The 16303-nt window shown below is 40.4% G+C and overlaps 1 pseudogene; it reads right to left on the bottom strand.

Moving 5' to 3' along the window:
• Window positions 1-9578: 9578 nt before the first annotated feature.
• Window positions 9579-15885, bottom strand: LOC131220202 (G-type lectin S-receptor-like serine/threonine-protein kinase At1g11410; annotated as a pseudogene).
• Window positions 15886-16303: the final 418 nt, after the last annotated feature.

The raw sequence follows: 16303 nt of genomic DNA, 5'->3' as shown, positions 1-16303 counted from the left end.
ATTGGGTGGTTGGAATCATTAATATATATAGTTGAATTTTGGACATTGAGATGAAAATTCAATACTAACATCCACCACATGAAATCAACGATTAGGATCATCCATTAAGCATAAGCCAATGCGCGTCTCATCCACAGCAATTCTATTAGCTGAGTTTGAACGACTACAAATATCCATTAAGAATGTTGGCGGTTGGCTCATGTTCTCTAATTCCCATTAATTATTGTTTGGGAATGAACTATTTTCATCTCGCATCCGTCTATTTCAGACGTACAGGATGATTAGATAATTGTGTGTTTGGAAACGTTATCTATTCAAGGTAGGGGCCACTGGATGGATGGACCTGATTGATTCAATACTCTGCTACTCGTACTATGGGGAATTGACCTGCAATATTCGAATTCCAGTCCTACCAGCTCCACCTTATCATCTCCAATTGTCTCTTTCATTATTGCTCTACCTTATTCTGGTTCTACCGCCAAATGAATGGATGGTGTAGATATATTAAATACACTATGATGGGCCCCACAGAACTTTGATATTCTTTCCATCGTTCATTCCATTACGGACTGAAGACTGCCGGGCTGTTCTGCATGCGTACATACACCAGCAAGGACGCTGGTGTGTGGTACAGCACCTAATCCTCTTCCAGCGTTACGATGAACTACATAAATTTAGGTATAGGCAACAAATTCAAAGGTTCAGATTGTTCTTTTAGAGAAAAATTTGAGCAGTGGACATTGTAAGACATAACATATCAATGTTCTAGACTTTGTAATGCTACGGCGATTAGCACTTCTATTCCTACACATGTGGGACGAACGTAATGTGTGTACGAAATCTGATCAGTCCATCAACATCATCGCAAAAGTCAACTATCCAAAGCCAAGTGGACAACACCGCACAGAAAATGGGAATGGGACGCACACCATTGAAACCCTCCTAGGCCCACCAATGTTTTGGATCAGGCTAATCTTTGATTGATCCCTCCATCCAGGATGCACTCACCTTATAATGAATGGTTTAGATGTCATGTAAATGTTGCAGTGGGCCCAAGAAACGTTAATTTTAATGGTGGACATCCATTCCACTGTTTCATATCTTGCGGCCCACTGGTATTTGTATCAGCCTGATTTTTGGATTCTATGTCCTCATAAGTTGGGTGCAACTGGTGGAAATCAAACATTACAATGGGCCCCAAACGGGAGGGGGAGGTGACATGTTTCGCTAGTGCAGGCGAATGCTTTTAACGAATCCCCCTGGCATTACTCTTCCGTACCAACGACCCGGCCACCTTACGAAAAGGGAGCAGATGCCTGTGAGCCTGGAGAGCGGATTAGGTGAGACCCCGGCCTCACCCAAGACAGTGCGGCCCTTACCATAAGGCCCTACTTCAATGTATGTATTATGTATTCATGTAGTCTATTTTTCCAGATCATTTTTGGGCATTATTTAAAAAAATGAAATAGATCTAATTATCAGGTGGACCATACCAAAAGAAACAGTGGTTATTGACTGTCCTACCATTAAAAACTTCTTCAGACGGACCTTAATGTTTTTGTTGTGATTAACTACCGTTGAATAAATTGAAAAGGTCCCATAAGGCTGGATGAAAGGAAAACAACAAATATCAACTTGTTCCTAAACTTTTTAAGTCATTAATCGTCGATCAATACTGTTTTCTATTGTATGGTCCATCTGATAATTGGATCTATTTTATTTTTTAGATAATCTGATAAAATAATTTGGAAAAAACGTATGGATGGCAGATACATAATGCATAGATGAAAGTGATCCTATGGTTAGGGCCATTTTACGATCTTCGAACTAAACAGTTTATTCTGATATTTGTGCAGTGTTCACAACCCCAAGTGTAGGGTTGTGGTTGAATCCACATAGACTAATCTCGTGAGTATTCTGAAAGCAACTAGAAGAAGAACTAGAAAAAGATGAAAACCTAAATATGAAAGTATAGAGAGTAATTGTGAGAGATTTAATGAAAAACTTGAGAAATTCAAAGGTAGGAAACTAGGGTTTCCAATGATCCACTTGTAGAGATAAGGGAGCCCTCTTACTTTTTTTTTTTTCAAAAGATCATTCCATTGCAATGAGGAATGTCATACAAATATGAAGGGGAGCTCAGGAACAACAAAAAGAAAAACCCGAGCTCCGACTGGGCAAGACATTCACATTCGGAAGGGCCTAACCCATAGTAGGCCCACCTATCATAAAAGGAGAAGAGGAAAACGAGGCCTAGGAAAGATGCACAGAACCTAAACCCATCCTGTCAAGGACACCTCTCCGTGAGAAAGTGTGGGAAGGCTAGAAATTTCTTTAAAAATCTCATAACGCTGGCTAGAGCTGCCCCAGCGAGCCAGGCTATCAGCCACCCTATTTGCCTCTCTTGAGATATGGTTAATGGAAATTGATGTAGAGGATTTCATGGCTTCAAATTTCATCTTCCAGTAGAAGACATTCCAAGGAGCATCAGCCGACCTGGAGAGCAAGTCGACTACCGCTAGGCAGTCACTTTCCACCTCGATCATCATGAACCCTTTGTTAATACAAATGATGAGGTCGTCAACCACTGCTTTGACTTCCGCGTTAAAGCTGGAGCCCAGACCATACCCCTTAGAGAAAGCGAACATGAACCTACCTTGATCATCTCGACAAACACCCCCACTGCCCGAGGGCCCTGGATTTCCTCTAGACGATCCATCCACGTTCAACTTCACTGCTCCAGGTTTAGGCCTGAGCTATTTCACATAAGACACCGAGGAGGGAGAGGGAGCTCCCTGGTGGATCTGGAGGTCAGACAAGATCTCCTTTTCAGCCCGGTTTTAAACGGGGGGAAGAGGAAAAGCGACGGAGATGCGCATGAGCCATGACCAGACTTTACGAATGGTGATCGTGGCTGAGGGAAGGATTCCTTCAATGCGATGGGCGATTCTGGTCTTCCAAATTTCCCAGAGGATAAGCGTTGGGGTCAGCCCTCTAATGAACCCCAATACGGACGAGTTGTTGGCCAAGGTCCACCATTGGGAGGCTTTGCTAAAACCCAACTGACCTGGGAGAAAAGACAGAGAGGATGGCCGAGAAGTGGGACCAGACAGAGGAGGCGAGAACTCCATCTGCTAACAAGTGGTCAGGAGGCTCCTCCTTTTGGTGAGGCGAATTACAGTAGGAACATGCTGACGCGAAGTGGATTCCCTTCCTTTTCACGTTCATATCGAATGGGATGGCATTGTTGAAAACTTTCCACACGAAGACTCGGATTTTTGGGGGCAGGTGGGGGAACCAGGTCCACTTGGCCCAAGAGCATATCTAGCCATGGTCATGGATGTGCTGCCAAGCGGAACTGATAGAAAATTTCCCTAAATTGTCTCTAGTCCAAACGGCACAATCTTCATTTTGGCCAAGGGAAATTCCTTCTGCAATTATGTGGAGACGGACCGAATTTGGGAGGAGCGCTGGTAATGGGGCATTTTGAATCAGGCCATCTGGACCAATAACGTCCTTTATCTGCAGGTTCAGCAATTGGGGAGGGATATTGCCGGAAATACTCCTTTTTAGAGGGCCCAGGGCCGACCCATTTTCACTCAAAAAATTACTATTGTCATCCCCCAGAAGTGAGCGAGAATTCTCCTCCAGAATGTCAACGAGATCCCTTAACTTCCTCCAAGCTGGAGAATCCGTGTGCTATTGAGCTGGGGTGACTCGAGCATCATTTTTCCTATACTTAGAACGTATGTCCTTAGCCCAAAGGTTGTTCTTGTGGCCAAAGAACAAAGTCCAGGCTTGCTTCAGCAACAGGGCCGCAGAGACATCTTTTAGAGCCTTTATTCCAAGACCGCCTTCCTTCGTTGGGGTTGAGATTTTGCTCCACCGAATCCAATGGAGATTTTTCTTTCCTTCAGACCACCCCCAAAAGAAGTCGGCGAATCCTCTTTCCAGAGCGACTAACATCTTTTTGGGGAGCGTTGTTACCGCAAGAGTGTGTGTAGGGATGCTTGTGAGGACATGTTGGATTAGAACAATCTGGTCTGCTTGGTTGAGGAAACGAGCCTTCCATCCCGAGATGCGGGATAGGATCTTTTCCACTAGGGGATGGAAAGAGGAGGATTTGATTCTACCATTAGAAAGAGGGACGCCAAGGTAGAGGATGCTAGACGACGATCTTGAGATGCCAGATAGCCTTTCAATGCCCTGGATCCTGTTTTCTGCCATCTTGGAGGACGCGATGAAACTACTCTTAACATAGTTTATCTTGAGGCCTGACTCGTTGGTAAAGTGGTTGAGGAACGACTTCAGATTCTTAATGGAAGAGTTGCTACCATTGATGAAGATAGTGGTGTCATCCGCAAATAGGAGGTGAGAGATAGTCAAGGAGCCTCTTCGCGTCTTAAAAGGCTGACATTGCTTGGATTCAATCAGATTCGTGATCCCCCTCCTAAGGACTTCCATGACTAAGATGAATAGGCTGGGGGAGAGGAGATCCCCTTGACGAAGCCCTCTTTCCGATTTGAAGAAGCCCGAGGTCTCCCCGTAGAAAAGCACGGAGAACCAAGGTCCCGCTGAGCATTTTTCCACCATTGTGATCCACGCCTGGCAAAACTCGAACTTCTGGAGCACCACCTTGAGGAACGGCCAGCTGACTCGGTCATAGGCCTTCTCGAGATCGATCTTGAAGATGATATTGCTGCCCCTTGTCTTCTTGTCTATGTCCCTGATCATTTCCTGAGCCAAAGCGATGCTATCTGCTATAGAACGCCCTTGGACGAATGCCATTTGCTCATCTAAAATAAGCTTGGGGAGGATGGAGCTCAACCTATCTGCAGTGACTTTAGACAAGATCTTGTATACACAGTTGCAAAGGCTTATCGGCCTAAAATCATAGAAGGATTTGGGAGTAACACATTTAGGGATTAAACAAAGGAGAGTTGCGAAAATTGCTCTAGGGATCGTACCTCCCTGGTGGAGGAAGCGGACAGCGCAGAGCAGATCCTCATCAATGATAGACCAACACGCCGAGAAGAACGCCCCCGAGAACCCATCTGGGTCAGGGAGCCCTCTTACTTGATTCAAGTCACACGATTGGAATTGGAGTCCTATCCTATCCAATTGGAAGATATACAATTAAGATCAATCTGAACTTTCCTTGACATAATTCTCAATGGAGGAGAATTATGATAATTAGAAGAGATTCCATCACCAAACCATGCCCATGAGACGATGGCTAACAAAAGGATTTACCAATCCCACAATCTCAAAATCAAAAAAATAAGATACTCAAAGCTATTGCAGATCTCTTAAGAAAAGAATAAAAACGCTAAGGAAAAGGAAGAAAAACTCTTGGAAACCGCCTCATATTTACGCAGTTCGTGCAACTTCTGCGTAACCCTCGACTGGTCGAGGACAACCTTTGATTGGTCGAGGGCCACCTTTGACTGGTCGAAGGTAATGGGAATTTAAAAGTTCATGTTGTTGAAGTTCGAGTCGAGGATTCTTTGACTAGTTTAGTAGGAGCCTCGATAGTCGAGGCAAAACCAGGATGAGCCTCGACTAGTCGAAGCAAAGTCAGGACTAGTCAAGGATCATAGAAATTTACTTCAAAACATCGATTCTCTTCATTCTTGACTTGGTTTTCTTTGATCTTTGGTATGTGAATTCTTCATTCTTGGTTTTCTAAGATCTAATCTTTGGCTTGGTGATTCTTCAGCAATAAATTCATGCTTTTAACGTCTTTTTCAATCCAAGCTCTTAAATTCACCTTGCAACACAAACATGATTAAAAAAAAAAGACATTAAGCATTATCATGTTTATAAAACCAAGTAATAAATGGGGTCCAATATGCAATATTTGACCCTCAACAGGCAGCCCGTTTGGCGGATACAAATATGATGGAAAGTGAAATGACATGTTAAAAATAGAAAAACTTAATAGTTAATACTTTGATAATGTATGTAGGTGGATGTATGATCAATTTCGTAAACGGCTAAATAAAAGTGGATTTTTAGAGTGATCAGGGGGTAGAACATGTATATCGTTAGATTCAAGTAACTTGTTCAAATATATAACTTCCTCATATTTTAATTTTGATGGTGGGTTAAACATATTCATAGGTGGCGAGCAAGATAAACAGATTGAAATCTTAATTCAATACATGTACGAGCAAATGTAAAGATCAGGTAGTTAGTTTACTGTGATCGGGTGGTCCAAATTCAAAGTGAACGGTCAAATATCTTTAAATAGCCGTGAATAGTTGACTGAACGGTTGGTTATGAGGGACTAGTGAGAATACTTGGATATATGATGATCTTGTCTTAAAATTAATGGTCAGATGACTTGATTTTAGGTTAGAGAATAGATGTAAGGTTAAGATTGACTAAATTGGTATTATAGACATGTATGTACATACTAAGTTAAATTTCATGATAACACTCAAGAATTTTCGATACTTGGGTATTGAAAAGTTCAGGGTATTATAGAAAGAGAATAAAGTAGAAAAAGAAAAAGAGAGAAATGAAAAAGGATTAGAAAAGAAGGAACCAGGATTCAGATAACCATAGCTCTGATACAATACTTGTCACGCCCCAAAATTCGGATACAGATTCTACACCATCATACCCAAGTTACGGCACATGACTTGTACACCATGTGTACTAAAACCATTCATTTATACCATTTTCCATAGGCTTGGTTAAAATGTACACTAAGTTTCCAAACATAAACCTTCAGAAAAATTTCTCACATTCATTTATTTCAATCACATATACATATATCTACCATGACAATCATTTATAGGCATTCAATTCACATATTGAACATTCACAAAAGTTAAGTATAGTACCACAGCCTACCCATTTGGGGCTTCATTAAACCATTTACTAACAAAAGCTTTAACTATTCATAACATTCAACTACTAAAATTAAAATTTGCTCAAAGACAAAATTAAAGGATTAACATGAGTTCAATTAGATATGTTAGTGATTTAACATATTCAATTCATTTTCATCAAGATATGGCAATAGCCTTTGTAAATCATTCACTGGTCTACCATCCTGTCCTGAAACTTGAGCAGTTGTTTCATTGTCAACTAAATTTGTATGATTTTTTCATCAATAAAACATTAGCTAGCCAGGCCTAGTGAGTAAATCCATCATGGTTCATGCATATTATAATTAAAATAAAAATATATTAATGTCATGAGATGCATAGATGCGTAAATGCATCAAGTGGGTTGATCAGTCCACTTGCTTGAGTTGAATCTCATCAACCCGCATCTTTCCCTTTTTGGGGTAGGATTCTATCATCTTCGTAGGCTTTCACATATTGTCAGCATCTAGGAATGGTCCCCTAAATCACCTAGTACTTTAAATACCTATATATCATCTAAGGAGTGCCCCCAGGTATTCAGCACAGTTATGCGATGCATGACATGGATGCATGAGAATGATTTTGCATCATGTAAACAATTGTCACATATATAGCAATACATGTTATTTTAATTTTAAGCAAACAAGCATTCAATACAAGGAATCACAATCAGGGAAAACAATGATATAACTAATTTAATAACAATAAAGAAGATGCATGTTGGGATTACTCACCAATGTTTTGGTGATTTAAATTCTAAGATATTACCCAAAATCAATCAAGTAATAACCATCTAAATACATAACACAATCAAATATATTTATATTTTCAGTAGTTTATATAATCTGTTCCATCTTGTTGATCACTTAATTTCGGACCCACATGAGGAATCTAACCATTGATTTGAATTCTTTTAACTTCCATTCTTAACATGTGATTATGGATTGTCATTCTTCATTATAGGGCCCATTCGATTAACCTACGGTGATCTGACCACACTAACATTTTAAGATGATCGAGGGTCATTATTAATTTACATTACACGTTAAAATATCAAAATTTACAAATCAAACAAAATGTTCCAATGGATTGTCATTGATCGAACTGTACCATCGATACACCCAGTGATCCATTTTAATGCTTACGATTAAATGACCTGTTCAGATCTATCTTAATACAATCCTCCGACCTCACCCACAATCGGTAGTAAGAGTTGATCCCTCGATCTCTCTCTCTCCACCAGGAGTGTCTTTACCAACTTAACTATTGATTTTTTAATTAAAAATAAAAATATTTAACTATTTATTTTAGTTCTAAGTGCACAAAAATTCAAGGTCATTACAATACTGTTTTGGAGAAAATTGTTATCAGGGAGAGAATAACTCCTTAATCTCTTTTATTAAGAAGACCCCAATTGCAAATAAAATGGTGTCCCAATGGACGACGGAAGTACATATATGCATTAACATGGAAAATAAACTCAAAATTAACACATTGGCTTCAAGCAACCAAATTACCAAATCCTGCAGGCTCATCAAGCCTCAAGCTAGAAATGAAATTGTATATGGACATTGTGTCTTTGTGAACATTAGACTTTTTGTAAGCTGTGATTGAACCATCACCCGTTCAAGCATCAGGTTGAGTGCTGGGTTGTCTCACTCACATGGCTTCGGTAGTAGAGATAGTAATCTGATTGGTAGAGCTGATTATAGCACTAGCTGAAGATTTAACTGATCTAACCATTGCCCTCGCCACGAAAATCCTGGTTGTGTAGGCCGCGGAAGATTCACAGATTCACTTCCCAGCATGACAACAACCATCGACATGGTGGGCCTATCTACTGCAACTTCTTGAACACATAATAGTCTGATGTAGATCCATTTGAACACTTCATTTTTTGGGCATTTCTCCACTAAAAAAAGATCAACCATCTCCATAGCTCTTCCATCACACCATAATCTCCATGTCTGCAATGGAGTGTTATATCTCAATACTATGTTTGTCATCAGAAACCCCGAAAGAGGGGAAAAAAAGTTCATTGAAACAAGAGAGAAACCAACATAAGTGAGGAGTCTCTGAGCATGTTCAGGGAGATTGATACTGGTGTTTCTTTTCCCGCTTACAATCTCTAGCAGTAGAACTCCAAAGCTATACACATCAGACTTCACAGAAATTAGCCCTCCCATTGCATACTCTGGCGCCATGTATCCACTGTGGAAATAAAATGATCATAAAAGACTAGAAGCATTAACTTTGTGTTTTGAAGCACTGGCAAATTGAATTGCAATTACTAATCTAGTGAAGTAGAAATAACCATACTGAACTTTATAATTTATGTTGTGGTCAGGGTCCAAATTGCAATTACTTTAAAATTAAATGTAATTTGAGTACTAGTTATCCATTATGAATGCTAGGTATCATCATTAATCTTTGTCTATCGTTCTTGACAAAACTGAATTTTCATGAATAAATTCAATTGTGCATCCATACATAGACTAGAATGTCCAAGCATTATCTTGAATAGAGGAACTCTAAGCCGAGCAGCAGGAAGCTTGCCTATTTTCATAATGATCACTCAACTGCTCACTTGGGGCCCACTAAGCGTACCTACGCATGGATGGACTAATACTCATGCAACTAGGAAATGTTTTTATTGTAATATGGCATGCATTTCTCAAGTAAAAAATGGAAATGAACTTACTATGTTCCAACCACTCTATTGGTATTGACCTTGCTTTGATTTCTACTGAAAATCCTGGCCATTCCAAAGTTAGATATCTTTGGGTTCATCTCATTGTCCAGAAGAACATTGCTAGCTTTCATATCCCTGTGAATGATTCTGAGTCTTGAGTCCTCGTGGAGATAAAGAAGGACCCATGCAATTCCATCAACAATGGTGTGGCGTCATTCCCAGTCTAATTCTACACGCTTAATTTGATCTGCATTGAGAGAAAATGGCAAAATGGTATAAACTATTTCTGTTTATTTTAGTCTTCATATCTTAAAAAAAGAGAGTTCGGGTGGCAACAAAATGTTTCGGGATCAGCCTAAGCCCATTGTGTTTATTAGTTGGGTGGATTCTCTGGCCCAGGGCCAACCTTCGCAGCTGATCAATGGACCTCCATCTGGTTCAAACTTTGTCCCCATTAAAGAATGTTGTGAAATCAGGGCTCTAGCACCACTTATTTATTTAGTCAGTATAGAGAAATAGCTTCTGAAAAACTAAAATGACCCAGATCCTAGATAAGGGTGGCCTAGGAGATTGTAACTCAAAGTTACTAGGGTTCGGCCAGAGAGTGTTGATTTTGTGAGTGTGCATTTAACATTGCACAAGCAAGCCTAATAATAATAATAATAATAATAATAATAACAGTCATCAATATGCTCACTTATGCCTGTCATATATATCCTCCCACCTAATTGGTGGTAGTAAAAGTCACAACATTAGTTAATACCATGCAAATGAAAAGGGTCCATATAATATAAACTACTAGGGATCCATGGGGCTAAAATCCGTATACCCATATGGGTATTTACGGTTTTCCATCCACTGGGGTACCATGGAAGAATTGACTCCAACCAGTGTACTTGGCCCTTGTGTTTGAGTGGCAATTGGCCCTTGTTTTCTTCCCACTTCTCTTATGAAACAATAGCATGCATTTGACAAGTTTATAGTGATCACAGGCAGATTGGACGGTACAGCTACGTTTGGATGCAGGACCGAATTGAACTGCAATATTCTAGATCTAACTTTTTTTTTTTTTTAACAGAGACAAATTTCATTGAAGGTATGAACAGAGAAGAACAGATCAGTATTTCAGGTGGGCACCACAAAAAGGTCGAGCCCTACCTATCATATAGCCTAAATATGAAGCAAAAAAGGGCAGAGAGAAAAACTGCAGCCATCCTGCAGTGAACAGGGCATAATTGAACCCCAATAATGACGAAAAAGGAAAGCTCAGCCAGACTGGAAGCTGGGCTAAACGAAAGAGGCAGAAGCTCAACAAATAAAAAAAAATGTGAGGGGAGCAAGGGACAAAAGCTGCCAAAAAAAAAAACCACTGACAGAGCTCAGGGCAAACTGCAAAGCACACAGATATAACCACTGAGAGGACGAAGCCGAACTGCCCCTAGGCCTAGCTTGTCAAGGAAAAGGCTGCCTCTAACATGCCTTGGGAGGAGCGATAAGCGACGAAAGAGCGAAGAAACCTGGGACTCGCTGCCCATACGAGCCATACCATCTGCAGGACCGTTACCTTCTCGATAAATATGATAGAAAAGAATTTGAGCAGAAGATCTCCATCTCAGAATTCTATCTATCCAGTAGACCCATTTCCATGAGGGGCACGCAGTACCGTTGAGGAAATCAACCACCAGTTTAGAGTCGGACTCTACCATAATCTGGGAGAAGCTTAATCTAAAACAATGGGCAATCCCATCATGGACCGCACGAAGTTCCACATATGTGTTGGAAGCTAGCCCATAGCCAGCTGAAATGGCAAAAATAAAGTCACCATTATCACCCCTGCAAACACCACCACCCCCAGCTGGCCCTGGGTTACCCCTTGCCGAGCCATCAGTGTTGAGCTTGGTCCATCCCCTACGAGGTTTCTCCCAGCTGACGATATTCTAGATCTACTTGTTCATTATGGGTATAAGGAAACATAGTTAATTCTTTTCATTTCCTATTTGACTAAATTGAATTTTAGAGATTCAATTCATCTGTGCAACCAGTGTGTTTCTGAGTTTGTGAATTTTATAGAACTTAAGTGAAGAAGGAACATACCAAAGAGGAAGACATCAAGGCTAGTGTTAGGCATGTATTCATGAAGGAGAAACTTTTCTCCTCTCTCTATACAACAATATAAGAGCCTCACTAGATTCTTGTGCTGTAGTTTGGAAATCAAGGTAACTTCATTCTTTAAATCCTCTAAGCCTTACCCTGAACTCCTCGAAAGCCTCTTAACTGCTATTTCCTTCCCATCAGGAAGCAAACCCTGAAAATTTTCCAATGCAATAGCTACTAATTTAGAGAACATATTGGTTTTTGGTTTCGATGAATGGGCCATGGTTCAATGATATGATTGAACTTGAACAGGACTATGCACAAAATCCTCAATATTGGAAGATCCTAGACCTCCATTGGGACTTTAAAAAAAAAAAAAAAAAGCCACTATATTTCATTGATGAGGAAAAATTTACAAAGAGGATATTCGGGCGAAGACGAGGGACAAAAAGGTTGGCCCGCCTATCATGTCCTGTACATAGCAGATGTTTTTAGCTTCCTAATTGAGCCCAACCCAGTTTTGTCCAAAAAATAAGAACCTCTAACTAGAACTGGGAGATCAGTGGGGACCGAGTACCGCTGGGTGTCTTGAGATGCACTACTCTGCTTAGCCAAGCAGTCAGTCGGACCGTTGGCCTCTCTAGGGATAAGGGCAAGAGAAAACGATCCCCTAAAAAGGAGCTTCTTTATTCTTTCTGTCCAATATTTCCATTTCCAAGCTACAGAGGATTTTCCTATAATGCAATCAACTACCCATTTAGAGTCTGATTCGATGAGGACATTTGAGAGACCATGAAGGACACATAACTCCACCCTGTCGTGAAGAGCCCGAACTTCAGCCCTGTTGTTAGAGGCGACGCCGTAACCATTGAAAAAGGCGAACATCATGAAGCCGTTGTGATCTCTACAAATTCTGCCACCCTCGGCTGGCACCGGATTCCCGATGGCAGAACCGTCGACGTTGAGCTTGTACGAGCCTCAGGGGGATTAGTCCACCTCATGACCTCGAAGCGAGAGGCAGGGGGGAAGGCACGGAGCAAGGGACAGCTGGATGGGAAGGGGTTGACTGGAGGGGCCTGTGCCACGCAGCAATATTGCCCAGCCAACAAAAGGCTCTTCGATAAACACTTTGGACCGAGACTTTCTGACAGTCGAATCTAAACCCATTTTCGGCCTTCCAAATCTCCCATAACATGAAGGCCGAAGCAAGATGAAGGGTTGTGGTAGCGCGCCAGTGAGGGCAGGGCAGCAACCACCACCACAAGAGACGGTCTTGTATGGAGGGGCAACTGTAGGGACGACCAGTAGGGACTTCCTCTATTTGAAAGTCGATTGCCTGTCGCTGTTTTTTCTTCGCAACTGTCTACTCCTTCAAGGATCAGTGAACAGTTCAAATATCCTCATCTAGGATTACTTTTGGTGCATACTCCCCACAATGGGGATAAAATGTCATTGTTTTGATCATTGAACCATGGAGCTCACTTGAAAAAACTGAAATATTCAGCATTAGCATTGTATTTAATACTTTGGTCCAATCTTACCTTGTAGACAGGGCCAAATCCACCTTATCCAAGCTTATTTCCTTCATAGAAGTCATTTGTAGCTGCTTGTATTGTAGCTAAGTCGATCATGGGAAGTTCTTGAGCATGCATTTCATCATTTCCTTCCATACTTGCATGCAAGAACTCCTGTGGAGAACGCAAATCTTGTAACAGGCCTTGTTGGCTTTTCTCTTCCACTGAATGAAATTTGAAGATGTGTTAGTAGATCTTTGGATAGTCCATCACTAGGCCTGTCGTCAGGACCTGTGGGTACCTTTTTGATGGTCCATCATTTGCCTATCTATGCATCGCTCTAGCTACATGTTCTTATGATCAAGCGATTCATCACATTCATCATACCCTAATGTATTAAGTGCATGATGCAAAGGAGAGGAGAAGGTGATTGCCTTTCTTCCTATATGATGATCCGTGAATCCATAAACAACCTTAATTGCAATGTAAATTTTCTCCAAAAATAAGAATATTGTTGTGAATAATAATGAATTGTTGTTTTCCACATTCCTAATGTCACTTATATAAGCATGACATTCATGATTACTAATTCAAGATGTCTAAACCAATTCGAACTTATAAACCACCTTTAGCTAATCCAGAATGGACTTTGAAACAAGATAGGATACTCAAAACCTTAAATTGAAAAAATAAATAAAAATAAATAAAATAATAATAATAATAATAATAACAACTACAAAACTTACTAAAAATATTATAAGTTTTAAATTAAAGTAGAACTTTGTCTTTGAGGACAACCTTTTTTCAAGATATCTGGAGGCCAACTGACTTTTTGAGAGCCATTGCACACTAGGGCACATGCATTTCTTCTGGCACGTCATAGGGCTCATTGGTAGTTCTCCAACGAGATATTATAATATGTGCGATTTTGATAATTAGACATAAATTTATGCCTGTTGAATTTATAATGTTCATTATGGTCTTTTGTTCTTTTCTGTCTTGGCTTTTATGATCCTGGCCCTTCATGAAGTTGCTAGTGACTTATTCTACATACCTTTTCGATGGGTAAAAATACATATATAGATCCAGTGGTTAGAGGGTCCCCATTAGTTAGCCCCCTTGATAAGGGATAGAAAAAAAAAATGGTCACGCACCTCTACAATTTTGAAGAAGAAAATTAAATGCCATAAGTTTTGCATTAAGTATTCAGGTGGGTTCCTCTACTAAGTCTTGGCAGAATATGGCTATTGTGTAAAGGCTACTCGTGGAGCCTTTATATATATATATATATATATATATATATATATATATATATATAACTTAAAATTTTCATTCATATCTAATGAATTTTACAAGAGAGCTTTCGGGCGAATGTATCAACAAAACAGATAGACCCGCCTATGATGAAAAAAAGAAAGACAGACACCAAATAAATTGTCCCTCCTTCAAATTATCCAATCATACCATATCTATAAATAAGAGGCTTCTGGTGATATAACGGAGAGCCGCCTGAGATTCGAAAAATCTACTCGACTGGCTGGTAGGGTGTGTGCATGGCATCCCAGCCGTTGCATTGTGTTAGTCCAACTATGAAACTTGACTGCCTCAAAAGTCAATCATGATGTTGCCCATCGCTCAAATTTGGAACTAATCTTAAGAGGGTTGTCTTATTTTTTTGTTTGACCCTCCTGCGGTGTTGAGTGCATGCCATCCAAACCACGAATTGCATGAGGCAAATATGATGGTGAGATCCCCAAAAATCAAATCTATACAATAATTAGGTGGGCCACAACATAGATCAGGTTTGGAAGCTGTAGAAATTGGAGCCTATATCTCTAGTAGTTTTGCATTTTGAATGTAGCTGAACTACCAGAGATTAGAGGCATGTGATCATTGTTGAGTCCCCACCCAAAAACCTCGGTGGCCCACTATAGATGGTTGGATAGGCCATATTTTTTTTGTGGGCGTCTAACTTTCATTGTCATGGTTTAACAGCTCTGTAAGACAGGTTGGATGTCACAGACACACACCCCGGTGGGCCATATGACAACGGTTTGCAAAGGAACTGGTCTTCTCTGTATTTTGTGTGAAGGTGACCGTGTAAAATAGGACCTGGCAGAGGGCTGGTCAGTGTCATGCGATATTTCAGTCAGGTGGGCCATAATTAAACGCCCAAGGACGATGGAAGGGCATGTGTAGTTGATGTAAAACGTCATCTCTCAACTTTGTATTTAACGGAGAGCTTGGGAAGAACAATGCTTCCATATAATTACCATTCACGTGGCACCCATGGACGAGATCAGAACCATTCATTTTATTAGGGTAATAGTGGGCATCACAAATACCAAGTATCACACTGTTTGTAGTATTGAAATGCTTAAGGCAAGTCGGCAGTGCCTCATTTTGGGTGAGAGAGAGAGAGAGAGTTCATTAGATTACGTGTGATGATCTAATCTGGCAATTTAATTTGGTCTGTGCCGAACAAATGGAGGAAACCTGGTGGATGCACTGTTCTGATAATCATAAATGTCTGCCACGTGTAAAACACACAACATTGTAGAGAGGGATGGAGATTGGATCTCTTCCCTCCATCGGGAACTATTGGTTTATTTGGATTTTGGGGTTTACCTTTGTGTAATTTCTTACTCGCCCGACTATAGAGGTAGATGCAAGAACCAAAGAGAACCAACCCTGAAACCATTGCCATGGTAGCGATGACCGGAGTCGTTGATCGCTTCCTGTGTTTCTCCGTAACAACAGCAAACCCAAGGATTATTATAATATTCTTGTTGTGGTTAAATTTCAAATTTGGTCATGTGATGAATGCAAGCATGACATAATTGAATGTGCAACTCAATTCAAACCAAACAATTAGGAATCTATGCGCAGAAATAAGCAGATACGTTGTATGTAACCCAAATTGAATAAGATCGGTTACCTATTCAGGGACTCACACAATATTTAAAATGATCAAGAGATTATTATACGGTAGGGTTCGTCTTTTAAAAATGTGTTTCACCTTTGCATTCTACACAAAAAGACTTTTCAATATAGATATACTAGAAACAGAAAGGAAATTCTCACAGTTAGCTGCAGAGAACAAGTACAGTGCACCTTTTCGAATG

The sequence above is a fragment of the Magnolia sinica genome, chromosome 12, assembly GCF_029962835.1.
Source record: "Magnolia sinica isolate HGM2019 chromosome 12, MsV1, whole genome shotgun sequence".
Classification (NCBI taxonomy): Eukaryota; Viridiplantae; Streptophyta; class Magnoliopsida; order Magnoliales; family Magnoliaceae; genus Magnolia; species Magnolia sinica.
The sequence above is the reverse complement of the archived record's forward strand: the minus strand, read 5'-3'. Positions and strand labels throughout refer to the sequence as shown.